Source organism: Lagopus muta, chromosome 6 (assembly GCF_023343835.1).
Source record: "Lagopus muta isolate bLagMut1 chromosome 6, bLagMut1 primary, whole genome shotgun sequence".
In the NCBI taxonomy this organism is placed as follows: domain Eukaryota; kingdom Metazoa; phylum Chordata; class Aves; order Galliformes; family Phasianidae; genus Lagopus; species Lagopus muta.
In genome coordinates, this window is record NC_064438.1 from 16,136,313 (window position 1) to 16,162,368 (window position 26,056).

The 26,056-nt window shown below is 41.2% G+C and overlaps 1 protein-coding gene across 5 annotated transcripts in view; it reads left to right on the plus strand.

Moving 5' to 3' along the window:
- The window catches only part of C6H11orf24 (chromosome 6 C11orf24 homolog), a 92,014-nt gene that overhangs the window by 948 nt on the left and 65,010 nt on the right, over positions 1-26,056 (plus strand). For 3 of the 5 annotated variants that reach the window (XM_048949962.1, XM_048949952.1, XM_048949956.1), the window contains exons 2-3: positions 342-459; positions 4,656-4,732. The gene's annotated coding sequence lies outside the window, so the exon portion shown is untranslated. Of the gene's footprint in view, positions 1-341; positions 460-1,887; positions 4,733-26,056 lie in introns of those variants that run through there. The other 2 variants (XM_048949955.1, XM_048949957.1) reach the window with 2 other exon arrangements.

Genomic DNA, 26,056 nt, shown 5'->3' on the forward strand with positions numbered 1-26,056 from the left:
CTGGTGGTACTTACTAGGAAACTATGTTTAAGGTTGTTAATAAAACATTCTTTTCACGTGGAACTGGGTTTAATTTTACTTTAATTACCCAAGTGTTGCAGTTTCTAGAGAAGGCATGGATTCCAACAACACAAATTTTGAGCAAATGGATGTTAGTGTAACAAGGCATTCCTCCTGAAGCTCAGCCTTGCCATGCCACGTTGTTAAACCAGATTTGCACAGTTTTTACATTTAATTTACAAACCCCATAAAGCTTTACTTTGACCATAATTCGTTATTAATAGGTCACCAGGCAGTGACACTGACAATATTAGTGACAGCGTTTGTATATTGTTTTATAGGTGCCTCAGCCTGTTCAGTGCCTGCATGGAGTGGGCGGGTGCTGCATAGCGTGGGATCAGGTGATGCCATCTCTGGTCCCAGTGGCATGAAGGGATCACTGCAGTTCGGCCGTGCATGGTGAGTTTGAATGGAGCTGAAGGAAGGGCAGCAAACTTCATTTACACCCTCCTGCAGCATCCAACTTGTGATCTGAAAGCAAAGCGGAGCAGACTGAAAGGACTTTCTTTGAGAATATCTTTATCTAAAACTTATTTCTGCTGCTATTCTGGTGGCTTTTCAGTTTGGTTGCAGTCAGTTTTGTTATTTTTCCTACCTTCTAGCAGCTTCCTGCTGTAGCTCTTTCATTCAATAACGCAAAACGTTGTCTTTGAAAATCAGAAAATCAGGTGGTCAAATCGTGATAGCATGCTTCAAAAATAAGTCTACTCTGTTAAACTATTTTGCCTGCCCATATTTTGTTCTGAAAACCAGCAGACACATGGTGACTGGCTCCAACTAGATGTCATCAGAAAGTTGTTGTATTTCGTACTGTAAAAATCCCATAGAGAATTTCAACATAACTTTCACTTCCTAAATTCGTGCTATCATTTAGGCTTAGTCCTCACAGGAATGCAAAGGGTCTCAGATCTGAAACTTTTATTGCTTCTTGGTTAATTATCAAAGAACAGGCATGATGGCATTATTTCTTACAGGAGTAAAAGTTTATTTCAGTCACATTGCCCAGGATTTCAGTCACATGATGATTTTGTGACTTCCGCTGGATAATTTTTTTCTGATAATACAGGGCTGAAAGATGTAGAATGTATGCCAGATGAGTTTATTTCAGCGTGCATTGGCAGGAATCAGTAGTTTTTAATTCCTGAAGTAGTGTTCCTAAATTGTAGATAGTTGCACAATTTATAAATAACTACATTTACTCTTTGCTGAGTCTGTAGCTCGTTCCACCTTGAGGAGATTTGCATTTTCAACATCTCACATAGGCTGTGACCTTGTAATCATAATATTGCAAACGTTTTGAAAGCATCCAGTTTTCACTTAAAAATCGAGTTATTAAAATCTTTATGTGATGAGTGGTTTTGTAAATCCACATCTTTTAAGACAGGAAACTTGAACTTCGGATTTGAGTTAGGTTTGGAGACTGCTGCATTGCGCTCATGTAGGGCATCACACAGGTCCAACGTTTTCAGAACCGAACCCTCAGTCCTTTCACCTCCACAAAGAACAACTGCATCAAATACTGTCCAGTGGTACAAAAGCCAAATTGAGTTTCCAGGAAAAGATGTGGCTTTTGCTGAACTAATGGTGTCTTGTCCCTGTGTGACAGGAATGCTGTTGTTTATTCTTCTTTTATTTGCAGATCTGACTCAAAGACTGTAGTTACGAGCAATTTTGAGGAGTACAAACATGTAACTGAGAAGTCCATTGGCCACTTGACAGTTTAAATCAGCCACGTAGGCATTTGGGATTTTTTTTTTTTTTTTTTTTTTTTTTTTTTGCCTACTTTTGTTATGGAGGACTTTTGCATAGCCCCAATGTAAGCATTTTTTGAAACAGGCACCTGGGTGTGTGTGTGTGCCACTAACAAAGCTGAGTTGTCATACGTGTTTTGGCTCTCCCACAGGCCTACCTGGCTAGGGGCACCTCATGCAGGGAAAGTTTTATAGCACTGAGAGGAGTATCTGGGAACAGAGCACACTGAATAACTCAGGGTGGTACTGCTCTGAGCCAGCCCTGAGCTGTTTGTTACTCAGACACGCTCCAAGCTGATTCCCATGCATAGTTTGACCCCTCCCCCCCATTCTCCATTGCTCAGAAGCACTCAAGCACTGCCCAATTTCACTGCCCCAAAGCACTCCTATTTATTGTACAAGGCCTATGTTAAAATCTCCTAAAATCTCCAAGTTTGTCAAAGCATTAACAATAACCTCTTTTAAAAATAACACTATGTCTTGTAGCTGCTATGACTCCTGTTGCAGTTTTAAATTGCATATATACTGTACCCAAACCCATACAATCGATCCTGCTGATGGTAAGGGCACAGCGATGCCACCTCGTGAAGTAGAAACAGGAGGAAATAGAAGTACAAGGAAGAGGTTGCAGTAAATCAGCAGGTGTAATAAGCTTGATTCTTCCTTTGAGATAATGTTTTACCTTCTGTTGACGGTAAGCAGATTTTTGATACCTGTTATTTTTACTATTTGGAAGAAATGATGTTGTACAAAGTGTTAACAGGTTTCACATTGCAAAGGGCATAGCGAGCAGTGGATAAGCACTTTATATTGCACTGGACTCACTAGGAGTTTGTTTCTTTTGTCTGCCAAGTAAGTACATGTCTTCTTGCAATGCCTTTGAGAGGATCAATCCCTTCCACTTATATCCATCAGGAGCCTTAAGCACCCGATGCTGCACCTCCCGGAGGAGCCATGAGGTACTTGTGCCACTGCCAACAACGTGTGATTGCTTTCAACTGGTGTCACAGATCAGTTTGTACCGGTGGTTACAAACTTGAAGTTAAACATCACAAATGCATGTGAAAATGAATAAAATTAAAGACCATTTTCTATCAAAATCTTCATAATTTATTAAAAAATATACATTTTCTCAGTAACAGATGGTCAATAATAGATGATAGATGGCCTCCTCTGTCTAAATTAATGGCTGTAATTCACTTGAGGGCTGCTGCTGATGTCATAAGCTGCCAGAGTGCAGCTTGAGTGATTTATTAACAGCTGCAGAAATCCTAGAGTGAATTACATCCTTGTATTCACTTAGGGTCTGCAGATTGTTATTTATAAGATATGGAGGTTTGTGTTTCTTCTGTATTATAGGAATCTTTTGTATGATTGTAATGTATGGGCATGGTGCAGGACTGACTAGTGTGGAAGTTCAGCTCCCTGTCTGCAGCAAAGGCAGTCAGGTTTTCTCCACTAACACTTATCACCATCAACCCTTTATTTTTAGAAGAAGCTAATCAACATTGGCAGATGTGTTCATTTAAGTCCTGCTCTGTGGGCTTTTTCCCCCCCCGATGTCAACTACAAATAATGTCCTTCTTTCCCAGGAAGCCCTTGTTCACTCAGTGTTTGTAGTCACTGCCCCTCTTCACATTGAGCTATGTCCAAAACAAAAAAATAGTTGAGATGTTGATGCTAGAGAGGAGTAAGTGCAATCTCTATTAATATCTGGATGTGTAGGAAGAAGGCAACAGATCCAGAAGGCTAGCAAGGGTGTCTGGAAACCAAAATCTCTCACATACAAAGAAGAGATTGTCCCATCTTCTAATACTACCTCTATGTAGGGAGAAAACCTTATGTTTCTTCCATGAAATTCCTGCTCAGTAAAAGAGAATGCTTTCTCTGTGGCAGGCCTTCAAATATATTTATCTTACACATCAGCCCACCTTAACATCTCAGACTCATTCTTCCCAGACTCAAATTCTCTCTGCAATGATCCATACTTCCCAGATTTATCTCATTCTTCTAAAACCACATATGAACATATGAAAGCAAATTAAATAATATTCATTTCTATAGCCTTCCCATTCTCCCAAAAAGTGGAAGTAGGTGTTACAAAATCCTGTTTCCCAAACAAGGGATGTGTTTCCAACAAGTAATGTAAGTCCTAAAGGAAGAGTGAAGGGGAAATGAGAATAAATAATGAAGAGTTGCATGGCGGGAAGGAACAGTCAGAATTCATCTGCAAATACTGTTATTTTTTTGCTGAAGATGTAAAATTTCTCAACAGAATTTAACAGTGAGTGTTTAGATGCTAGTTAGATTCCAGTGGGAATATTTCCAGCTTTGTCTCTTCTCTCAGTTTTGTTTGCCTATGGTTAGATCTTGCTGGTCATTAGGAGAAGGCTGCATTTATTGTTGTCAGCAAGAAATACTGCTTTGCTACCAAACAACTGCTTTTTTACTTCTGCTTTCCTTCACCAGCCTCCGTCTATATGAGTGACCTGTCTGTAAGAGGTACAAATGATGATTTTTTTTCCCACAGAAAACAATTTGAATAAAAACAGGCTCTAGAAATTGTTCAGTGCCTTGAGGCAGAGTCCTTTGAAGTCATTATGAATTCACTAATTTCAGCAAGCCTATTATTGCCATTATAGCACCATGGACAAAGCCCAGTCACTTCGAGATCCCACTATGTCAGATATTGCATGAATGTACAGAATGGTATCAAGAAACAGGAAAAACGTCTTTTTTCTGCTTTCTGGAGTGGAATGCTGCCCTCCTGATTCTTTTGAAATTGCCTACAGATTTGTAGTAGTCAAACTTTGTATATCCAAAAGCTTGACTTTTCTTTCTTAGTTTTTAAATGTTTAGGAACTACGTATGGGGCAGATGACCAACTGGACCATAGCCTGTCCGTGATTTGCAACTTCCAGGTAATTTCTGAAACAGGCTCCTCCACTTCCTTTCAAATTGAATCTGAATCAGTTTGTTTCCTTTTCCTCTTCAAACTGAGGTTTGTTTGTTGATTTGTTGGTTTTTGTTTGTTTTCTTTTACTTGTTCTGCATATCTGCTTGTTTACTTTGGACTCAGTTTACGTGAAGAATGCGGTGCAAAAATCTAAGAGCTTGTCAAGTAACAAACTTAAGTTGCACTGATCTGTCATCTTCATGCTTTATGGTGACAAGTTTTATTGTCTCCCTGTAGCTCCATTGTCATTCAGGGATTCATTATATTGTCAGGGATTTTCATTTTCTTTCATCATATGGACAAGGAAAGCTATTAGTTCGGTATCATTGCAGAACTCAACACCTTTCTGTAGTCTCCCTTTTATAGTTGGACTTTTCCTCCTTGTCCAGAAGGGCAAATGACTTTGTGATTCAAAGATTGAGGAGTCCCAGGTAATGATGTACATTATTTCTCCCTGTCTCTGCCTTATTTCTGTAAGTTCTGAGACAATTTGTTCCTCAAACAGCAGTAAGAAGCCTAATGCTCTCAGTCCCTCAATTCCTAGAAATGACAAAATGAAGGTAGTTGTCACATGAATGGCTATCAAGAGAAACAATGTGCTATTTACTACTTATAGAATTGTGGTAAATAGCAGTGGAGCAGGTTTGGCTATGCAGTCTCTTTGAATCAAGCAGACTGCACATGTAGTAAGACGTGGGGGTGGGGGTGGAGTTTCAGGTATACATTACAGAATTAGAAATCCAAAAATTATGCTATCTGCAGTTCTGTCACCGAACAGTCTCCAGGTGTGTGAACAGCAAAGGCATGCTTAGTGTCAAGTGGGTGAATGTGAACAAACACTCTTTTACCTCTCAAGCTTTGTTACTGGTAAAGATGGTTTTTTGTTTGTTTGTTTCTTTTATATATATATGTACATCAAGTATAGGATCCTGGAAAATTTCTGGTGGGTACTGCTCAGAATGCAATAGAGCATTTTGATTGAGGTGTTATTTGTCTGTGTATATTGCTTGAAAGGTCTGTCTCACACCTGAAGAGTGTTTGTAAATTGATCCTGCTTATTTCACATTTTTGTTTGTGAATTCTGAGGCACTGACAGTGTTCTGCTCATTATCTGACCATATAATCTCATGGTAATTATTTTCTGGACACAGCTTTTGGTTGTATTGGAGACAGATGCTGATATTCAGCTTTCTCCTTCTCACACCAGTCGGGTGAGCCTTTGGTTTTCTCCTGATGGGGGATATTTCTCAGGTGCACTTTTGTAATCCATGGGATGCTCACTCCTGTTAGGTTCTATCGGTATTAAAGACTTACTTCCCAGTAAGTGCTGGATTCACATGTGAATTGTGTTTCCAGTCTGGCATAAACCACGCAGGCACTTTAGCAAGAATGAATCCCATGAGAAGGATGTTAAATCAAGCATGATGCTGTTTTCCCAGTGGATACCTAAAGCTCGACTACTGTTTCCAGAGAGGTTGCTTTACCCAGGAATGGTGCAGTGAGGAGAAAAAATTGTGGGTATGTAATTTTCACTTCACTCACAGGGTGAGCATAAGAATTTTTCCTCTCCCTGTAAAAAGATTAAAAATTAGGAAAAAAAAAAAAAAAAAAAAAAGGATGTTTCTGTTAAGATGTTAAGATATTAAAAAAAAAAGTCACGTGAAATGCTGCAGCAATTCCTGTCAAGCAAAATTTTTTGTGCTCATGACTTGCTCAGAAAGAAAGAAGGCTTTCCAGTACAAGACTACACATTTCAGAAGTGTAAAAGAGGTTAATTTGAAGGTAGGGGAAGTATGAGGAGTTAAATTCTGTCTTTGGCTGCTTCGCTCATTTGTTATTGGGAAGAATAAAAAGTATGAGCTAAAGCAAGTTTGGACAAGATATATCAACAAGTACAAGAGAGGAAAACAGCTTGAATTGAATATACACAGCTAAGGAAACCCTTTTTTTCCCCTGCATCTGTGTTAAGATGGAAGCTAGTACCTTCCAGAGGTAGCTTCGGGAGCACATTGGAAGGAAGACAGACAAAATGTCCTTTGAAAGCCAGGCAGTTTTTGTTGGGTTTATATACAATATCAGCTTATCAGTTATGTAGTCAAAATCACTTCGCTTTTTTTTTCCACTAAAGCTGTAAGATATACACAAACCATGGTGCTTCTCTGCTGAGGCAGTTCTCCGGGTTCTTTGCTGTATCACCCCTACAGTTCTGCAGATGAAAATGTCACACTATTCTCCAGGAAAAGGATTGCTGTTTTAGAGCACTTTCTAAGCTTCAGGAGGTTCTGGAAGGCCCAAGGCAAATTCAGTCTGTAGAGATGGAATTTTCTGTAACTCTCCCATTTATTTTCCTGATCACCAATGCCAAGCTTAGGCTGACTGAGACAGGCTGTTGATCTACTCTTTCTGCAAGTATAGATCATTATAAATTAGCAAGACCTGGATAGGCTGGAGAGCTGGGCAGAAAAAAACCGGATGAGGTTTAACAAAAGCAAGTGTAGAGTCTTGCATCTGGGGAGGAATAATTGCATGCACCAGTACAGGTTGGGGGATGACCTGCTGGAGGGGAGCTCTGCGGAAAGGGACCTGGGTGTCCTGGTGGATGACAGGTTGGCCATGAGCCGGCAGTGTGCCCTTGTGGCCAAAAAGGCCAATGGCTTACTGGGGTGCATTAAAAAGAGCGTGGCCAGCAGGTCAAAGAAGGTGATCCTCCCCCTCTACTCTGCCCTGGTAAGACCTCATCTGGAGTACTGCGTCCAGTTCTGGGCTCCCCAGCACAAAAAAGACAGGGATCTCTTGGAAAGAGTCCAGCGGAGGGCCACGAAGATGGTGAAGGGCCTGGAGCATCTCTCTTATGAAGAAAGGCTGAGTGAACTGGGTCTGTTCAGCCTTGAGAAAAGAAGACTGAGAGGGGACCTGATCCAGGTCTATAAATATCTAAGGTGTGGGGGGCAGAATGGCGAGGCCGGACTCTTTTCAGTGGTGAGTGGAGACAGGACAAGGGGAAACGGCTGGAAACTGCAGCATAGGAAGTTCCACACAAATGTGCGCAAGAACTTCTTTATGGTGAGGGTGACGGAGCACTGGAACAGGCTGCCCAGGGAGGTGGTGGAGTCTCCTTCTCTGGAGATGTTCAAGACCTGCCTGGATGCCTACCTGTGCTACCTGGTGTAGGGAACCTGCTTTGGCAGGGGGGTTGGACTCGATGATCTCTGGAGGTCCCTTCCAACCCCTACAATTCTGTGATTCTGTGATTCTGTGATCACAAAGGAGGCAGTAGCTGCTCTAGATGCTATGGAAAATTTTGATCTTTATTTCAGTTGGCTATTTTATTTGTCTAATATCTGGTAGAGTCTCTGGAATAGGTAATTCAGGCGTTGCTTACTTCACATTGAAAGAAAAGTAGATCCCAGAAACACAGACTGATAGAAGAAGGGAGCTTTAAAGGCCGTCTGGTCCAATTCCCCTGCAATGAACAGGGACACCTACAGCTAGATCAGGTGCTCAGAGCGCCGTCCTGCCTGACCTTGAGTATATCCAGGAACGGGACATTCACCACTTCTGCCACCAGATCATTTGCTCATGTATGGTTTTCAGTTTTACAGTTACTTCATGTGCCTGTGATAAGAAAGTCTATCTCAATGGAATGGAATGAAATTACAGCTTTGATAATGTTCTGTCCTTAAGTATGATAGAAAGTCTCACTGGACTCCAAAGAGCAATGCATTAAATTTGCCTCAGTTATTACTACTTCAAGAACTGCTGTAATTGACCTGCTTCCTTGTAACTGTAAAACACACTGAAATGTATTCTGTCTTCCTGCTTGCTCTCTGAGGAACTTTTTACAGGTATAGCACAATGCAACCCCAAATCTTCTTTGGTAGTGTTACTGGAAATTAGGTTTTTTTCACTCCTTTATGGGCTTTGTCCTGATGACTTGGTCCTTTCTGTGAAAAGTGCACAGTGGCAGATATAAGAGGGGTGATTACAAATTGAGCCCCTGTGAGCATGGCTGATGCTGTTAATGACAAAAGGATGGGATCAGAGAGTCTCAGAAAGATGGATTTCAATGTGTTCGAGGAGTACCTCTCCATTCTGACTCTGTGGAGCCCTCTTGGTCATGCTCAAAAGCTGTCTGCTTGCTTATCTACTCAGTTGCAACCGTTCCCTAACAACTTCCAGAGGAGGTATCAGGAAAGCACAAAATCTTTCTGTTGAAAATGCGACCTCAAGAGGCTAGGGAAAGGACCAGAATGACAAATTCCTCCATACAGTTCTAATTTTCTAATTAATCATCTAATTTATATGAACCATTTCATTGACCATCTGACCATTGTGGTGCCATCTCTTATTTCATTCTCTCTCTCTCTCTCTCCCTTTTTCTTTCTCTCTCTCTCTCTTAACATCTATCCATGAAATAATGGCCTCTATCACATAAAAGTTGCCCTGTGTACAGATGCTGCTCTAACAAAGTGTTGATAAAGAAACTGCCTATGCTCAATGTCTGAGTGCAGATCTGGTTTGCCTGATCCAGGTGTCTGAGTCTTTAGCTGAAGGCCTGCCACTTAAATGCCAAAAACTCCAAGTTGCCTCTGAGGTGAGGTGGAGTGAAACAGGGAAACTTCCTCAGGAGGAAGTACTGTGTCCAGATATGGAGTCCTCAGTACAGGAGGGATGTGAACATGTTGGAGCATGAGCAGAGGAGGGCCACAAAGGAATGGAACACCTCTCCTGTGATAACAAACTGAGGCTGTTCAATTTGGAGAAGGCTCCAGGGAGACCTGATAGTGGTCTTTCAGTATCTTAACAGGGGCTGGTAAGGTAAGGGACAGGCTCTTTAGCAGGGTAGGATAGGACAAGGGGAAATGGTTTCAAACTAAAAGAGTGAAAAACATTGAATATAGATATAATGAAAGTGTTTTTTTACAGTGAGACACTGGCACAGGTTGCCCTGAGAGGCAGTGGATTCCCCATCCCTGGAGACATTCAAGGTCAGGCTGGATGGGGCTCTGAGAACCTGATCTAGCATAGGTAGATGTCCCTGTTCACTGCAGGGGAGTTGGAGTAGATGGCCTTTAAGGATCTCTTCCGTCTCAAACAATTCTATGAGTAGCAGAAACTTTCCTTGAAACGTCTGAGTACTGATCGGCAGTCCATTCCTTTTAAGGAGATTCTGGGGTTTTTTGGTCTGTGATTGAACACATGAAGAGGAACGTTATGGTTCTGCTTTCAGAAGCACTTTTTACCATCCTGTTAGAAAGCTGCTCCTCCAACATCTGTCTGCCAACACAAAAGGTCGTACCGGCCTGATTTGCCACTTGCGCAGGGAGTCAGAGCCCGTTTTACCATTTACCTTACATTTTACCTATGTAGCTTTCTTTGCATCATCATTAATATGTGAAAAGCTACCTCCTGGCTACCACAATAGATGCTTACTCTTGAGAAAAGGCTCTTAGGCTCAAATTCTGAGGAGAGGTGATATGGCGGGGGAGCTGGCAGGGAAGGGAACTACAGACACTATTTCACAGACAACTACCTTCTAGGTAGTAGTAGGACACACACAGTTTGTGAATAATTATGGAAAGCTGAAGGCAGTAGGAAGGCCTTCATTTCACTGAAGACCCTGAGGGTAAGAGCAGTGCCTTGTTAAATGTCTGTCAGCCAAGCTGAGGCTAACAGACTATATCAGATCTTGTGTATCCACAACAGAATTCCAGGCCCTGTGGTCCTGTGCATAGAAGGAGCTGTGTGCAAATCCCAGCTGCTAAAGATGTTACTGTATCTGCAGCGTTGTGCTAAGTGCAAAGGGATTAGTGTACCTTGACAGCAGTTTCTGAAGGTTCTCTAGTTTACAGCTGTCTCTGCAAGTAATTGAGCAAGTTTTTGCTTTGCTTGTGTTGACATTGGGAAGCACAGAAGAATAATCGTGGTTTTTCCTGTTAGCTTTACTCTTGGTAGTGTGTTCTTCTTCACAGGAGAGCAGAAATAGCTGGTATTTAACAGCAACTCCTTTAAAGAACTGCATGACTGAAATCTGAACTTGTTCTTTGTTGTTGCTGCCTCCTGATAAGCCCGAGCCTTCTTTCCTTTGTGGAGGAAAATCATGAACAGTCCTTTGCTTTAATTTTCTTCATAGAAACATGTAATTTCTGACATGTATTTGCCCTTGACTTCTGCCTTCCTTTTTTGTCCAGAAAATATAGATACTCTAGATATTTGTAAGAGATCAGTAGTTTCGGTTATAATATAGATGTGTGAAAACCTACTTAAAATGATATTTGGGCAGCAAGCACAGCTAAATGCTAGATGTCAAAATTATATTTCACAAGATTGTCTCCTGCATCAGCTCCTCTGGTACATAGTTCCTGGTCTCCCAGGCCTTTTGCATCCTATAATAACAGCTAGCCTGTTCTCTATGATTTTCTTCATCCAGTGTCCATTAGGAGTAGCAGGCAGGACCAGTAGGACAGGGTTGGCCAGTTGCACTCAGCCTTACCCCAAAGAACTCACTTCATGCCAATGCCTTCATCATCTTGCCAGAGCCATTCAGGGCATCTTATGCTCATCAGGTTGGACTTTACTGTTAAGGCTGAACCAAAGCTTTGTGTGTGGATTTCAGGTGATACCTTCTGCATTCTCCTATAAATTGAGATACTTCTTGTTTTCATTCTTCTTCCAGTTACTTAATGTTGCAGTTAAAACTTTAGGCAGCAAGCATAATTGACAAGAAATCAGTAGTGGGCTGGTATGCTTGTATGCTTTTAAAAGTCAAATGGCCCCTTCAGATTGGGAGATACTTGGCCAAGAAGTAATACGTTTATTACAGTTTATTACAGTTTATTACAGTTTATTACATATACTGATCCCAAAGGGGTGGGGTGGGGAAATGGAGTAACTTCTCTTAGCTGCATGTTCTTTACTTGTACATTTATTTACTGAAGGCAGAGAAATATGTTAGATTGAAGCACAAGTAAGTGGTATCAGCAGGACTAGGAGAGGCGGCTCAGCTTTTGGTATATTTTTCAGCAGCATTTTGTAGTTAGTGACCAAGCACTGTTCTCTTGAGTTATCCTGTTACAGCACATTCTAGCCTGTAGTCCACTCTGCTACGTCAGGAAATGGAAATTCCACAGGTCTTCAGCCAGTAATTTGGTCATTAACGACATCAGATGATGAATAGTAGGCATTTTGCAAAATCCTTGCTGCCTATGGCTGATTGTACACCTGTCTATCCCTCAATGTGAAAATTTTATCTTATTTCATGAGTAATTTGATTTGATCTGTATCTGAGCCTTCGGTCCTTTTGGAAGCAAAAAGTTTTCTGAAGTGGAATTTTGTGGAGGGAATTTTGACCAGTGATCTATTAATGGACTTGTGGTGAGACAGTAGGTACACATAACAGTGACAGTGCCCTTTTATTTTCTTTTGGGCAGCACAATGTCAAGCTTGTTTTCAAACATGGGATTGAGGGATCTTTGCTCTCTTGCTGTTTACAATCATATTTATGATTCCACTTCTAATCTTCCTCTTTTAGGAGAAAACTATGAAGTTGGGTGATTCATTGCTGATAATACCTAACACCCCCTGACTCTTAGATGCAGATGAAGTGGTCATGGCTGTCAACAATGAAGTTATTTCAGAAATTTGGAGAAAACAACGGAGAGAGATGAATGTATATCTTCTTTCAGCAGTCTGTACTTACTCAGCCTAAAGAATGTCACATCAGCTGTGCATTCTTCATATGGTTATTCTTTAAGACTAGCCATGAACTATAGCTGATGTGGTTGCCCATTTAATACATAATGGAAACAACGTTTTGTGCTGAACAATCTCCACTTGCCAGATGAAATGTGCTGCATGGTGTCCTAAACAGGTTGATTCCTGGAGAGACTGATATTTCTGCTGAGACTGATGAGATATCAGGGCTAATGGACTCATCAGTCACAAGAGGAGTGCCACAGAAGGATCTTGGAATTCTCTTGGAGTTGCTGATGAAATGTTTGTTCCCCCATTGTGTTGGCATGACCCAAATTGATTGACTTCCAGTTCGTATCTTGATACTATACTTGTTTTCCCAGACCCTTAAAAGTGATGATACCTGTGTGCATGCATTTGCCCAAATGAACAGTAGAGACTTGTTAAAAACCGACTGCTGTGGAAAACTGGTCCTTTAATACAATCAAAAACATATTCTGTAACTGCTTAATACTCACTTTTGTTTAATAGAAACATCCTCTAATCCACTGCAAGATACAGACCTAGAAAACCGAGAAATAAATACAAACCAGGGACTATCAAATATTTTACCTTCTGAATACTCTGTTCTTCTAGCTCATTGTCCTAAATTCTCTTTTTTTCTCTAGCAGAGCAACATAGCATCTCACTTGCATTTTGAATTTTTAGAAATACAGACATTTATCAGGATATTTTTAATAAGCTCTTAGTAAAATGCTCTTTCTGATTTCTTGCAGACTCCTTTGGAAAGTTAAGGTTCCATAAAGCCCTCGAGCAGTCATTTAACAGAAAATTTAACGATGTTTTTGCTTCTGAGCTTATGAAAGAAAAATTTCTTTGGGAGGGAGGGAGAAGGGGAAGGGAAATTGAACTTTTCAAATCAATCTCCTGCAATGAGGAAGGCCAGCTCGTGAATAAAACTTTAAAAACAAAGTTTCTAAGTAAAGGAAAAGGCAAACTGTAATTGAGAGCTACCATTCAAGGAAGCTCTTGAGGCCAACATCAGCAAAGCTTTTGGTTCACTACCGCAGCCCAGGCAGAGCAGAACTGCTGTAAAACAACTGAGGCAGAAAAAGAGTACAGTTTACCTCCTTTATGAATGCTAGGTAAGAACACACACACAATAGCCATTTTTGGGGGGAGATGATGCCCTACGGGACACTGCCCTTTCCTTTATTTAAACCCATGGAAAACCCTTACTAGAGATTATTCACTTGGAGGAGCTGCTGGTGTTGCCTTCAGAAAGAAGAATAAATGTTAGCACTTCAATCTCAGAATTTAAAACCAGATCTTTGGCCTTTTCTCCCCATAAATGCCATTCACTTAGTGTATTTTAAAAGCTTTATCTTAGTCTTACATGTATACCTGAAGCTACAATTCAAAATCAATACCTTCTCTTTAAAATTTATTTGTTGCATTACTGTACTGGCGAGAATTTCCAATGGCAACACTGGGAAATTAGAGATTAGTTCATGAGTAAATACCTGAGGTTCAGCCTCAGAAAGATACCCTAGTTTAAAAAGAACAACTTCATTATTTTTGCTTTTATGTGTGATAACTTAATGAGAGTAGTTTTCCTTGTGATTCAAAAAAATGTGACTGGTATTATGTTCTTTCTTTCAGTGGCAATTTCTGGGCTGTTAACACATTTAGGGAAAATGCTTGTCTAATCAGGCCACATAAGACCAAATGCATCCTCCATCTTGGTCCCCTGGGTCATACAGAGCTCTTCACTGCATTGTTCCTCCTGGTGCTTAATCTAACCTGCTATGGAAGAGAAGCTGCTTTAATTGTGTTTGCTTGCTACACAAATTTGTCTGGCAAACTGATTTTGCTATACTTTTCTTTATGCTAGAAATCTTAACAAAACACTTTCTCAACTGATGGCTTTTTTCCCCCAACAATTTGGGTCCAGCTGCTCATTTAACAAATAGCAGTGTTACTCTTTTCTTTTAGCACACTCTAATAAACCAAGAGTAAATTACTGGCTGACCTACTTACCGGGATTGCTTAAATAATCCTCAATATGGCAGTATAATTTGATGCCTTAAAATACAGGGCATACAAGTTGCAAGTTAAACAAAGAAATATTGAATGTTAATGAAAACTCAATTGGGTAATATAACTGCCTAAGGGATATTATGTTTCATATCTATTCCCCTCCCCTTTTCTTTCCTTATTTGCAGCATTTTGTTCTTTTGTCTGGTAGATGAGCTAGTTACCCAATCTCTGAATGATCTGGGCACATCTGATCTGATCAAAAGAGGTGGTTGTGTTTCTATCTTTAATAGGCAGTATGTTTTAAGGAAGGGCCAAATGCATGGTTGCATTACTCCGTTTTTTGCTTTGCGCATTTGTAGTTCATCTCTGCAATTCCCTGCAATGTCCCTTTAAAAAAAAGAAGAAAAATAGGTGGGAAGCAGGGGAATATATGAAAATATTTAATACATACATTCTACATTATCAACATTTCATATTACAGACTCACATTATAGAGCTGAACCTAAATTTTTCCAGATCTCAAATGACATACGTCTACCTTCATATTTGTCCATCTGGGACAACTGTTTTATAGCAATAAGTAAAATATGAGAGAAATGCTATCCTGTCATAATTCTCTGCTTATTTTTCTTTCCATTTGCTACCTTATCCCTGTTACATTGACCTGAATCCCCTTACTGTAAAACATTAGCATGAAGTGCACTTAATGTTTACCTATTGAAACTAGTTACCAAAGAACTCTAAGCTTCAAATAGGACGTACTTAAGAGTTGCAGCTCAAATCTTGGCAAGGATGGCTCCACTTTTCATTTTTCCTGTATGGGCACACCAGACTCCAAGTGGTCTCTAACTGAGAGATAGATTTTGACCTGAAGCTCCTGAGCATGGCTGAATTTCGGAGATGCTAAACATACAGCCTGGTCACCAATATGAATAAATTACTTCATCACAAATCCTTGAGTAACCAGATTTTTAATTTCCACATAGTTGCTTGGACCTTTTAGGGTTTAGGCAAAGGTGTACCTGCCACAGAAGAAGATACTCAGAGAATGCATGCTTTCTGGTAAACTAAACAACATTGTACCTCAGCTCTGTAGAACCCTTTACTCATACACACAATCTTGTCTTAAATGAAGTCCATTTATTACACAGCTAGGAATTCTCTATCTGGATGTGTCAGATTTCTGATCTAATGAATTATAGTCATCCTAAAAGAAATGGATACCTGATCTACCTGATCCAACAAGCATCACTTTGCCTGAGGAAGGACCTTATTGACCAACAAAGAAAAAATACATGTGGTTAGAAAATGAAATCTGCTTTACCAGCTTTCAGCAAAGAACTGACAGTATCTAGATTAAACTGGAATGTTTGGTCACTTCAGTAGCTGTGGAACAAAGAACAAGATTCAAATGATACCAAGAGACACATTTGCATTCAAACAAGACTATGAGAATAAAGGACTAGATTTAGAGGAACTTGGCTATAGTTTAGAGGCTTGATAACTCTGGTGGTAGTTGAAAAATGCAAAGGGAAAAGTTGTGGAGCCAGGTTTGTTCACAGGTTGTCTTTACAGAAGAATTCAGAATACAGCTTCTTTGCTTAATTTTAGGACCTATGTACTGCTGTCATGTTGTCTAGGAGACTGTTGAATTATCACAAAGAACGTGATGAAAGCTTTCTGAGTCATATAAGACCAGACTGGTAAAGCCCTAGAAAATTTTTACAGAAGAAATTGCGTATTGACTCTAAGTGGGAAAGGATGAAGTGGATTTGGTAATTTTAAGTTCTGATAGTGATGACTAAGAATAAAGAGGAAAGGAGAAACAAGTAAAATGCATAGGATGCCACTTAGCTGCATTTCTCCATCTGTTCTTAGGATTCCAAGTGTTGAGTTAGCTTTACTGACATAAGCTTACTGTAACACCTAGCTCCTTATTCAGAGAGAGGATCTAGAACATGGTTGTTAAATGTAAGTGCCAGAACAGTGCAAAAATTAGAGGGAAGATTAAAATCCAAACCTCCTTTGCCCTAACAAATACTTCCTTCCTGCTCTTTCCAATCAGGTTTATCCTAGAATAACCGTCACAGCAAGATCTTTGTTGAATGTCTGTAGACATTACTGAATTGGCAAGCTTTTTGCATTCCTCCTCTTAGGGTTTGTATTTATGAACACTGCATGGAGATACTTGAACTAGCTACAAACCAGAAGGTGTAAAATAGCCTGCTTGAGCTAGGTGGCTTTCAGAATCTGAGCTAGTTAGTGTAACATGCCATTCTGTGGTGACATCTGAAGCCTGCAAGTTTTCAGACTCCCTTTGCTCTAAGTGAAGGTATTTTTCCTATGGCACGGCCAGTTTCAGCTGGATTGTTCCCAGCTTTTCAATGTTTCCTGGAGAAGGTGTGTTACTGGTTTTAGTAGCACTCATTAGGAAGTTCGGGAAAAAACACAGCAAAAGCCTCTCGCTGCATGCCTTTTTTTATACTGCAGTGCTTGTATGCAAAACAAGATGCATTTCTTCAAACTCAGAACAGGGTTGAAAGAAAGGTGGAGGAGGAGAGGATTTTCTCAGCAGTAGAAGGAATGAGGTTTCTCACAACTCTTGCACGATCTACCCAGACAAATTCCTTCTGAATTTCCATGCCAGAGGTCAACAGGTGGAAGATCACATCTCTCAGCGGGGAAACCTGCTCTGAGACGCTCCTTCCAAGTAGTTTGAAAGGGTGTGGTTATATGTGCATGTCCCAGCAAGTGCAAATTGCACTTCTTTGTTTGGCTGGGCACCCTTTTGAAGTGTTCAGGAGTATGGCAGTGCCCTATCTGAAACACAGCATGCCCGGCTGGTGAAAATAGGTGGTTCTCCCACTAGGTTTAGCATTGGTGGGGCCTCACCTTGAATATTGTGCGCTGTTCTGGGCTCCGCAATATAACAAGGATGTTTAAGATCCTTGAAAGCATCCAGAGGAGGGCACCAAAGCTGTGACAAGGCTGGAGGCACTCCTGTCAGGAGGGGCTGAGGGCACTTGGGTTGTCTTGTCTGGAGAAGAGGCGACCTCACTGCTTTCAACAACTCCTGAGGAGGGGATGCAGAGAGAAATGCCCGGCTCTGCTCCTGGCAACCAATGGCAGAATGGAATTGGTCCAAAGTACACAGGGGAGAGTCAGGCTGAACATCAGAAAACATTTCTTCACCATGAGGAAGCGCTGGGACAGGCTTCCTACTGAGGTGGTGATGCCCCATGTCCGTCATTGTTGAAGAGGCGTTTGGAGAAAGTCCCCATTAATATGCTTAGCCATGATGTGATCAGGTGGTTGAAGTTGCTGAGCTTTGGAGGTCCATTCAACTGAACTTTTCTATTCTAGAATAAGCTGAGATGGAAGGTTTTTTTTTCTGACACACTTGTCTGCCCAGAGAAGCTGGTTTGAAACGTTATACGCATAGGCTTTAAAAGCACTGGAAATTCAGTTCCTGCTATTTCAAGGAGACAGAACAGAACACTAATTTGGTAGCCCTTATGAGTCTAACACGCTGTAAAAGATGATGCTCAAAGTGTCATGAAGGAAAATTTGAATTTGCGATGATCCAATATCTGTTCAGTGATTTCAGCTGGGAGAGAATAAAGGATGTTTGATATTTAAAACTAAGAAGATATTGGCCAAAAGAATTAGGAGGCAATCCCTAGGGGCCAGAGGATATTGTATATGGGTTTTGTCTCTTACAAAAGGACAAAATCAATTATAAACCTTGTCAGATTATGCCTTTTTAATCCTCTACAAAAATATTTGCTACAGTAGAATACAGGATCTGTTAGTACCTTTTTAAATTTTGTCTTTCCTGTTGTCATTTCAAATGAGTGAAAAATCGCTGAGAAAATGGAGGCATCTGGACATCAAGCAGTATTCAATATACAATTTAGATTAAGATGGTCACTCTCCACTTGTTTTCAGTGCTGCTGCTATTCATCTGAGACCATGCATTTGACTGAACTTGGAAGTCTGCTTGCTGTGGGCAGCCCAAGCACCAGGCTCTGTTCTGAATGTCTAACAGTCTTTCTGTCTAAACAAAATGTTGGAGAGAAACGGAGAGTGGAGGGACTATTTCCAGAGAGCTGCACAGCTGGGCAACTCTGATGCTTACACCAATAGAGATTAGGCCATGCAACTTCCTCAGGCTACTAGGGAACAGAGCAGTGCCAGCCTCTGCCAGGGTACAGTGCAGTTGCATGTAGCAGTGCAATGAGTCAGGCAGCATGCAGGATGCAGCATGAAAACAGCATTTCTTCAGTTGAACTGACAGCATTTGATGGAACACATCAGAAGCTGTAAGGGCCAGGAAGCATTTCTTTTCAGCCGGGCTGCTGATGTCAACTTGGATAGCAGATACTCCAGCTAGATTACAGAAGCAGGGTAGAAAAGGTCTCTTCTTTCTCACAATATCCATTGGTTAATTTTACTTATTTTCCCCTGGCTTTCTCTGCTTTCTCTTCTCTTATACTGAGACCTCTGATATTTTCATATGGAAAAAATGAAAGCCTCTATAACCCTTGTTCTGTATCACTTTTCTTATGAACAGAGAGTCAGGATTGGCAGGAAAATAGAGGTTAAATACCTGTACTTTCTTGCTTTCCACTTATTTAAAAAATCAGTGTACATATGCACCTGTGCACAAGCTGAAATTCAAAACTGGATGTCCAGCACCGAAAATTCATACCATACTTTAACTGTGCCTCATACAGTCAGATTATATACAATGATCTGATGCATGAAATGGCAAACAGAGGCAATCCGTGGAGACTGAGAGTTGGCAGCGGCAACCCTATCAAAACACTGGCAGGAGTGCTTGGTTTGTAAGCCTCACATAAAGCCAGGTTCTCTCTGTGCTCTAAATCTGACCTGCATGAGGAAAAGAATTGCAACACTAACTGAAGTAACTGGAGAAATCTTACATGCTAGCCTTCTTCTCTTTTGGACCCCTGCTGCCCTAACTCAAGGAATTTTGCTCTGAGCTTGCCAATTCATACATATTCATACTGCTTATTGAGTGAGACAACAGATTGGCTATTTAATCGCCTGCTTGCTGTTGTTGCTACACTTTGTTAAGTGTATTTCAAGTGTTAAGTGTAATGCAATTTTTACTTTCCTTTTACATCAATCTCTTTAAAGTTGTCTTAGCGTGTTCAAATTGTTGTAGGTATCACGACTGGGACAATTTTCGTACATTAGTATTATCACAGTGCAGCTTGGAGAAAAGCTTTGGGTTAGGGTTCCATAGCAGTAGGCTCTATGTGTAGACATTGTGCACTTCTCTGTACTGCTCACCACTTGCAGGTTTCTCTAGGAAGATGCAACACACAGAAAATGACAAGAAAGTGAGACCATAAATTTACTTGTCTTAATGGCCCAGACAGCTACCAACAGAGGCAGACCCAGAGTCCAGCTGCTAATCCCAGGCCTCAGCTCACTGCACTGGGGGGCCACTGTATACCAACACATCACAATGGGCCATCTCACAGGTGTGTCAGGGCTTGTTGGTTTGAATTAGCTGCCAGTTAGAGCCTAAGAGATGGATAAGGGGAATGTTTAGGGATGGTGATGATGTGACCCAGGTGACCCAGCAGTAGAGGGACAGAGGGAATTTCTCTGTCCTCTCCCAGCAGTGGGATCTTCAACAAAGAGTGGGGACAAACCTTTCAATTGTCCCATCCTAGCCAAAAAGCAAATAAGTTTGAAAAAAAAAAACATACACACACACAAAAACACTGAACAAAACCAACCAACCAAACAGAAACCTTGCTGACAGTTTCAGTCTATTATTTGCTTGCAAATAAATAAACTGAGTAGTGAAAATTTGCTGTCTACCAACTGGAGTTCTGTTCCTGTTCTGTGTAGCTTGGATGGCTGTAGCTTCTTTAATCTGGGAAGGCTGTAGTAAAGGAAGAAGAGACAGTTCCTTTGTTTATGCACTGTTTGCATCAGTATGCAGCTATTGGTATGAAAAACAGCCATTCCCTGAGCATCCTGCCTATAGAGTGACTGCTTAGAAAGTGCAACTATGAGGTACAAGCTCTGGCAGGGAGGGGTAGTGAGCAGTGGTTTCTAATGTACACTGACATTTTTTTTGAACACTTCGAAAAGAGTTAAACAGCAGAGTCTCCTGATTCACTTTTCACATCCCAAGCTATATCTTACAATAAGGAAGGATTTCCTGTCCCCATGGAAGGAAACAAGTTTAAAACTATGGTGGCTGGGGATGGCCACAAGCTGGCAGCCCATATTCAGCAGAACTGACGAGCTTGTGTGCAATACAGCCAGCATCAGCAAGACAAAGACAGAGATAATGAACATTGGAACTAACCCAGAGAACGAAGGGAACCAGCAGCATTTGATGAGAGCTGAAAGGAAAACCCGGATGGTGTTTCTGAGCAGTGCAGTCCCCTCCACTTCTTCAAAGGATGCCAGAGCAGGGGGAGAGGTGATGGCGGAATAAGTAGATCGCACTTCAGTGCATCCACGCTCAGTCACAGGGTAACCTGCTCCTGGACAGCTGCAGGAGGGTAAGGGATATTGACTAACCTCTCTGTTCCCGTTGGGAAGCATTTAGCAGAGAGCTGTGAAATGGATGGAAAGAGTTAATGGCTGTGAATTCAGACTGCCTCCTCCCCACTATTTTCTCTTCCACTCCTTTGTTGTTTCTTTACTGCAGTACTCGATCTGAGCTGTCGATGGAGCAGCTTCCTTATTGCATGTATTGAGACACGCAAACAATGGCTTCTCCAAAACTCAGACACAAAACACTTAAAAAAGCAAATTCAAAAAAAGGCCTATTTGACATGCATGCTCAGGATGTCTTAGTGCTTCTATCTAGTGATAACAGTTCTTTTTGCTGGACCTTATTGAGGAGGGAACTCCAAAGCCATCATCAGACCCCTCCTCCTCCTAGATTTCATCCCTCTTTTCTCTATTTGCAAGAGACGCAGTCATAAATGAAACAAAGGTAAGGATGGGACAAAAGTTTTAATAGTGCTAGTGAATTCAGTGCCCACTGAATGCCATCTTGACCAAGAGATGACCTTGAGAAACAAGGGAGTAAGTAGACAACCCTGTCCAGCTTCCAAAAAACAAGTTCAAAGAGATTCAGTTCCAGCTTTCAGCAGGCTCAATCCTTCCAGGGAGACTTCAAGTACAAATGATTTTAAAAATTTGAGTCTTTCACATATCTGTTGCAGCATCTTTTGAGTTTTCATTTTTGGGATGAGTGTGGTCTAGGAGTTACATTTAAGATGCCTAACTTCTTCTTATGGCAGCCCTCTCTTCATTTGCTAAATGAAGAGAGCCCCTCTTCTTGAGATGAAGTACGCTTAGGTTCAAACTAACTTCTTTGTACACTTTTAGCCAATGCAGCTGACTTAGAGAACCATTTTGACTGGGAAAATGTAGGTAGTTTCGACATTCCTAACACTCATGAAAGGAAAGAAGGAAAACAAAGAAAGCAGAGGAGAGGAGAGAAAAAAGGAAAAAAGGAAGTATCAGTACATTAGAGGTTTGGCAAGGAAATACTCATGGAATTAAAGAAGTGTTTTTTGCCATTCCTGCAAAAATGCTTCTCAATTTGGCTGAGTTATAAGACTATGAAAGCTACTATTCCTGCATGTACAGTAGAATTTCTTAGCGGCTCTGCTCTATTGCTGTGTAAATACTCTGCTCTCAGCATGTGATACTCCCATATCCCACTGAGCCCTGAACATCTTTCTGCAGGTAGAATCTGAAAATACAATTGTCCAGATTTGAACGGCACAAATTTGATGTTAGAGCTCTGACATGAGGATTTCTAGAAAAGGGCTGATGTTTCCTAACTGTGTTTTGGCTTGCTTATCTTATTTCTTCTTCAGAGCACAAGATTCCAGGTACTAGGTCATGACCTGAATAAATGGTTGAGCACCAGTTGAGAAGGTTCTGGCTAACACAGGGAGCTCAGGTGCAAGCAATGCACCTGAGTGACCAGAAGGGGTGGAGTCTGGATCCACACCTCCTCACCCTCGTTTAAGAGTTAGCAGCTGAGGGTGCAGTATCTTTCTGGATAGGGATTGTGTTCCTCTCCAGTTGTCCAGTATCTTTCTGGATTGAGGTTGCACTCCTCTTGAGCTGTTACTGGTCGTTGGAAGGGGTGAACTAATTTTTTTCTTTTTTGTTACTTTTTATTACTCTCTAGTGTGCTTATATCTCAGTAGGAGTCACTGCTATTGTTTTCCTCTGCTGTATGTTATTGGTGAGCCAGCTAGGAGTCTAACCCTTTAAAGGTACTCCTACAAATGGTCCGAAACCACACTTCACAAGTCTCCTGAAATACTAATGTGGTGTTTCTAAGGAACCAGTGGTCTGGTTTGGATGGGGAAAGACCACATCTTTAAATGACATCTTGCCAGGACACGTCCTGGGATTCTTAGGATCCCCATAGCACAGGATTGCTTCCACAGCTGAAAAATGGGGCCCCTTTTGGGGTGGAGGAAATATCCGTAACTCCCTAGCCCAAGTGGCTGAGTATTTTCATGGCTTTAGTGAAGGTGTACTGATTGCTAGAGAGCAACAGTTGGCTATATCTACTGTGGTATGGCCACTGTTCATAACTTCACATTAATTAAATGTGTCTGAAGATGCTTTGGCCAATGAAAATCAACTACTACACGACCAAGTTGAAAAATTTGAATGACTGATCACAGTATTAATAGAGAAAAAGGCAAATCTGATAATTCCCCTGCAAATGGTCTAAAACATCTTTTTGGAAACTACCAGAAGGCCTGATTAAGGGAGCCATCAAAAATTAGACTCTGTAAATGGAAGAACTGAAAGGTTGGATCTCAAGGTTCCCCTTGAGCTGGATCCATTTGAAATCTGACTGATTGTAACTCAAAAACAAAACAAAACAAAAAAAAAAAAAACACAAAAATGCAAGATAGACTGGTGGAGGTGGCCCCACCCAGACCACATTACATGTAACAGCACACTTATGCATGGCAGCCAAACTTATGGACCTAGTACAGTGGTTTAATAAAAATGTAATACCTTTAAACACAGGCTTATGGTCACCTATGGAAGTCTTACAAAACTAAAGAATTAGGTATGAAAGAGGTGATGTATGATGATGCCTTTAGAAGTCTGGGTCTGATTAAATTTTCAGTGGGAATGAGATTTCAACCTGCAACAAGCTCCACCACGCCAGTATTTGGTATCCATACTGAACTCCCTTGTGGCCTTGGAGGCCATAATACAGCAGGCTGCCCAATTGGTGGTAGCTCTGAGGGGAAACAGAGCACTACTAGCCAGGTATGATGTCCGAATGGTGGTGGAGAGGTCAGAAGTCTGTCTGTGACCACAACCTAGGAGACCAGCCCTAAGGAAATCCAATCTGGGCCCATTAGGGTCTCAAGAAAACAGATGTTCAATAACCTGATTAGGGCAGGAGTTCAGTTTAAAAAGATTGACAGACAGCCTAATCACGTCCTACAACAATTATGGAGACAGCTGAACAAACAAAGATTCCAGTCCTCCCCTAAAAGGCAAGGAATAGAATCATAGGATTCCATGAGAAATGTGGAATCTAAAGGATCTCGTAATCCCATCAAAAAAGCATAAGCCTTTGCTGGCAGCTGTGGCCAAGCCATTGAAGGAAAAAACGTGGGGACTGCCAACATAATGGTGTGATGGGGAAGCAAAAACCCCCTGGGACTAGAGCATCTGGAGGGGCATGGAGGCCTTGTTTTGAAATAACAGTTCATTGGTCCTGAAAGAATATTCAGTGAGTTATGGCACTAGTGGATATTGGAGCAGAAACATTATTAATATATGATGACCCAAATAAATTTTGAGGCACTAAGGCAATGGTACATGGGTTTGGGGAACAGATGATCCCATAACCCAACTGTGGTTGAAACTGGGTGCTGAGTATCTCCCATTCTGGGTGTACAGGGTGAGAAGGCATGGCTAACCAAGGGAGCTCATGTGCAAGCAGTATACCTGAGCGAACAGAAGGAGTGGAGCCTGGATTCACTCCTCCTCACCCTCATTTGAGGGTTAACAGCCAAAGGAGCAGCATCTCTCTGGATAGATTGTGTTCCTCTCCAGTTGTCACCACTTGTTGGAAGGGGTGAGCTAATTGTTTGTTTGTTTGTTACCTTCTATTACTTTGGTAGCACTTTATGTCTTAGTAGAAGGCACTGTCATTGCCTTCCTTTGCTGTATGCAGGTCCAGGGTGATGTGTAAGGAACATCTCTCATGTGTTGTGACTTGATGGTAATATAGAAGCCAGGCTATGTATAAGGCTGCAGGAAGATCTGTAGTGTTTCTCTGTCATCACTTAAACTGTATCAGTGAGTATTTCAGCCATGGACTCTATGCACTATTGCCTATAGGAGTCTATTTCTCCTCAAGCACTCCCTTTCACTGCTTTGCCAGCCTGTGTGCCTGGAAAAATCTGCTGGAGTTGCTCATGGAGAGCTTCAGGAGGAGCTATAGTAGGTGTCAATGTTCTTGGCCTCCTGCAGGTGGGCATGGAGTTAGGTCAGAAGGTTCTGTAAAACAGATTGGATCTTAATGAAGGTTTACAGTTTGCATTCTCTTTTGTGGATTTCTTCCATCAAATGGTTATAATTTGTTTTCATCAGCAGCTATATATGTGATTATAGTTATTTTTTTTCTCTTTTTGGAGGTCACCTCCTTTGGGAGTTTCCAGTGAGCCCTTATGCTCAGGAAGGGGTAAGCTATTCCTTCCTTATTACTGAACTGTGATCAGTGCTATTTTTAGGTGATCCAAAAACTGGTCAGTGGCAGCTATATCCTTTGCCTTGTACTAGACACGTGTCATAAGATTTGGCATTCTGTGTATATTAGCAAGCACTATCCCAACATAGATACTAAAGAACTGAAAGCAGCATTTTCTCCGAAGCAACATAGACATACAGAAAATGTCAGCAAAATCTTGTGCTTGGTGTATACTCTGTCATTATAAGGTGTCTATGAACGCATTTCCTAGAACTGGGAAAGGGAGAAAAGCATCTTAGACTCCGTACTCCATCCAGTGACCACTGTCCTACCAGTTTCTTTGATTATAAATCATATTTCCTCCTACTTCCTGTCATCAGTGCTCAAGAAAAGCATGTGAACTGTAAGCATCCTCTGAATTCCATAGTCTGTGAGCACTAATTTTGTGTTATTTCCTGTAGTAACACTGCACATATTGAGGAGAAGGTTAATTATGAATTTTCTTCATTTTTCTGATTGTCTGCTGCTAGTTCTGCAGTCAGAAGTTTTGTTGGATCTGTAATGCTCTACCGATGGATCAGTTCTTGAGTAATGGAGAAACAACATGTGGGATAGTTGCTTAGGCTCCTTCTCTTCAAGAATGTCCTCCTTTCTATTTTGTGTGCTTACTTGTTTCCCTCTTGATCCATTATTTTTCACTTTGTGCAGCAGTGGCCTGGAGCAGAGGGTTCTGTAATATATCAGAGCTTCAGGAGCTGGTACCTGACCTGCTTCTGAATTATCAGCTTGATATGGCAACAA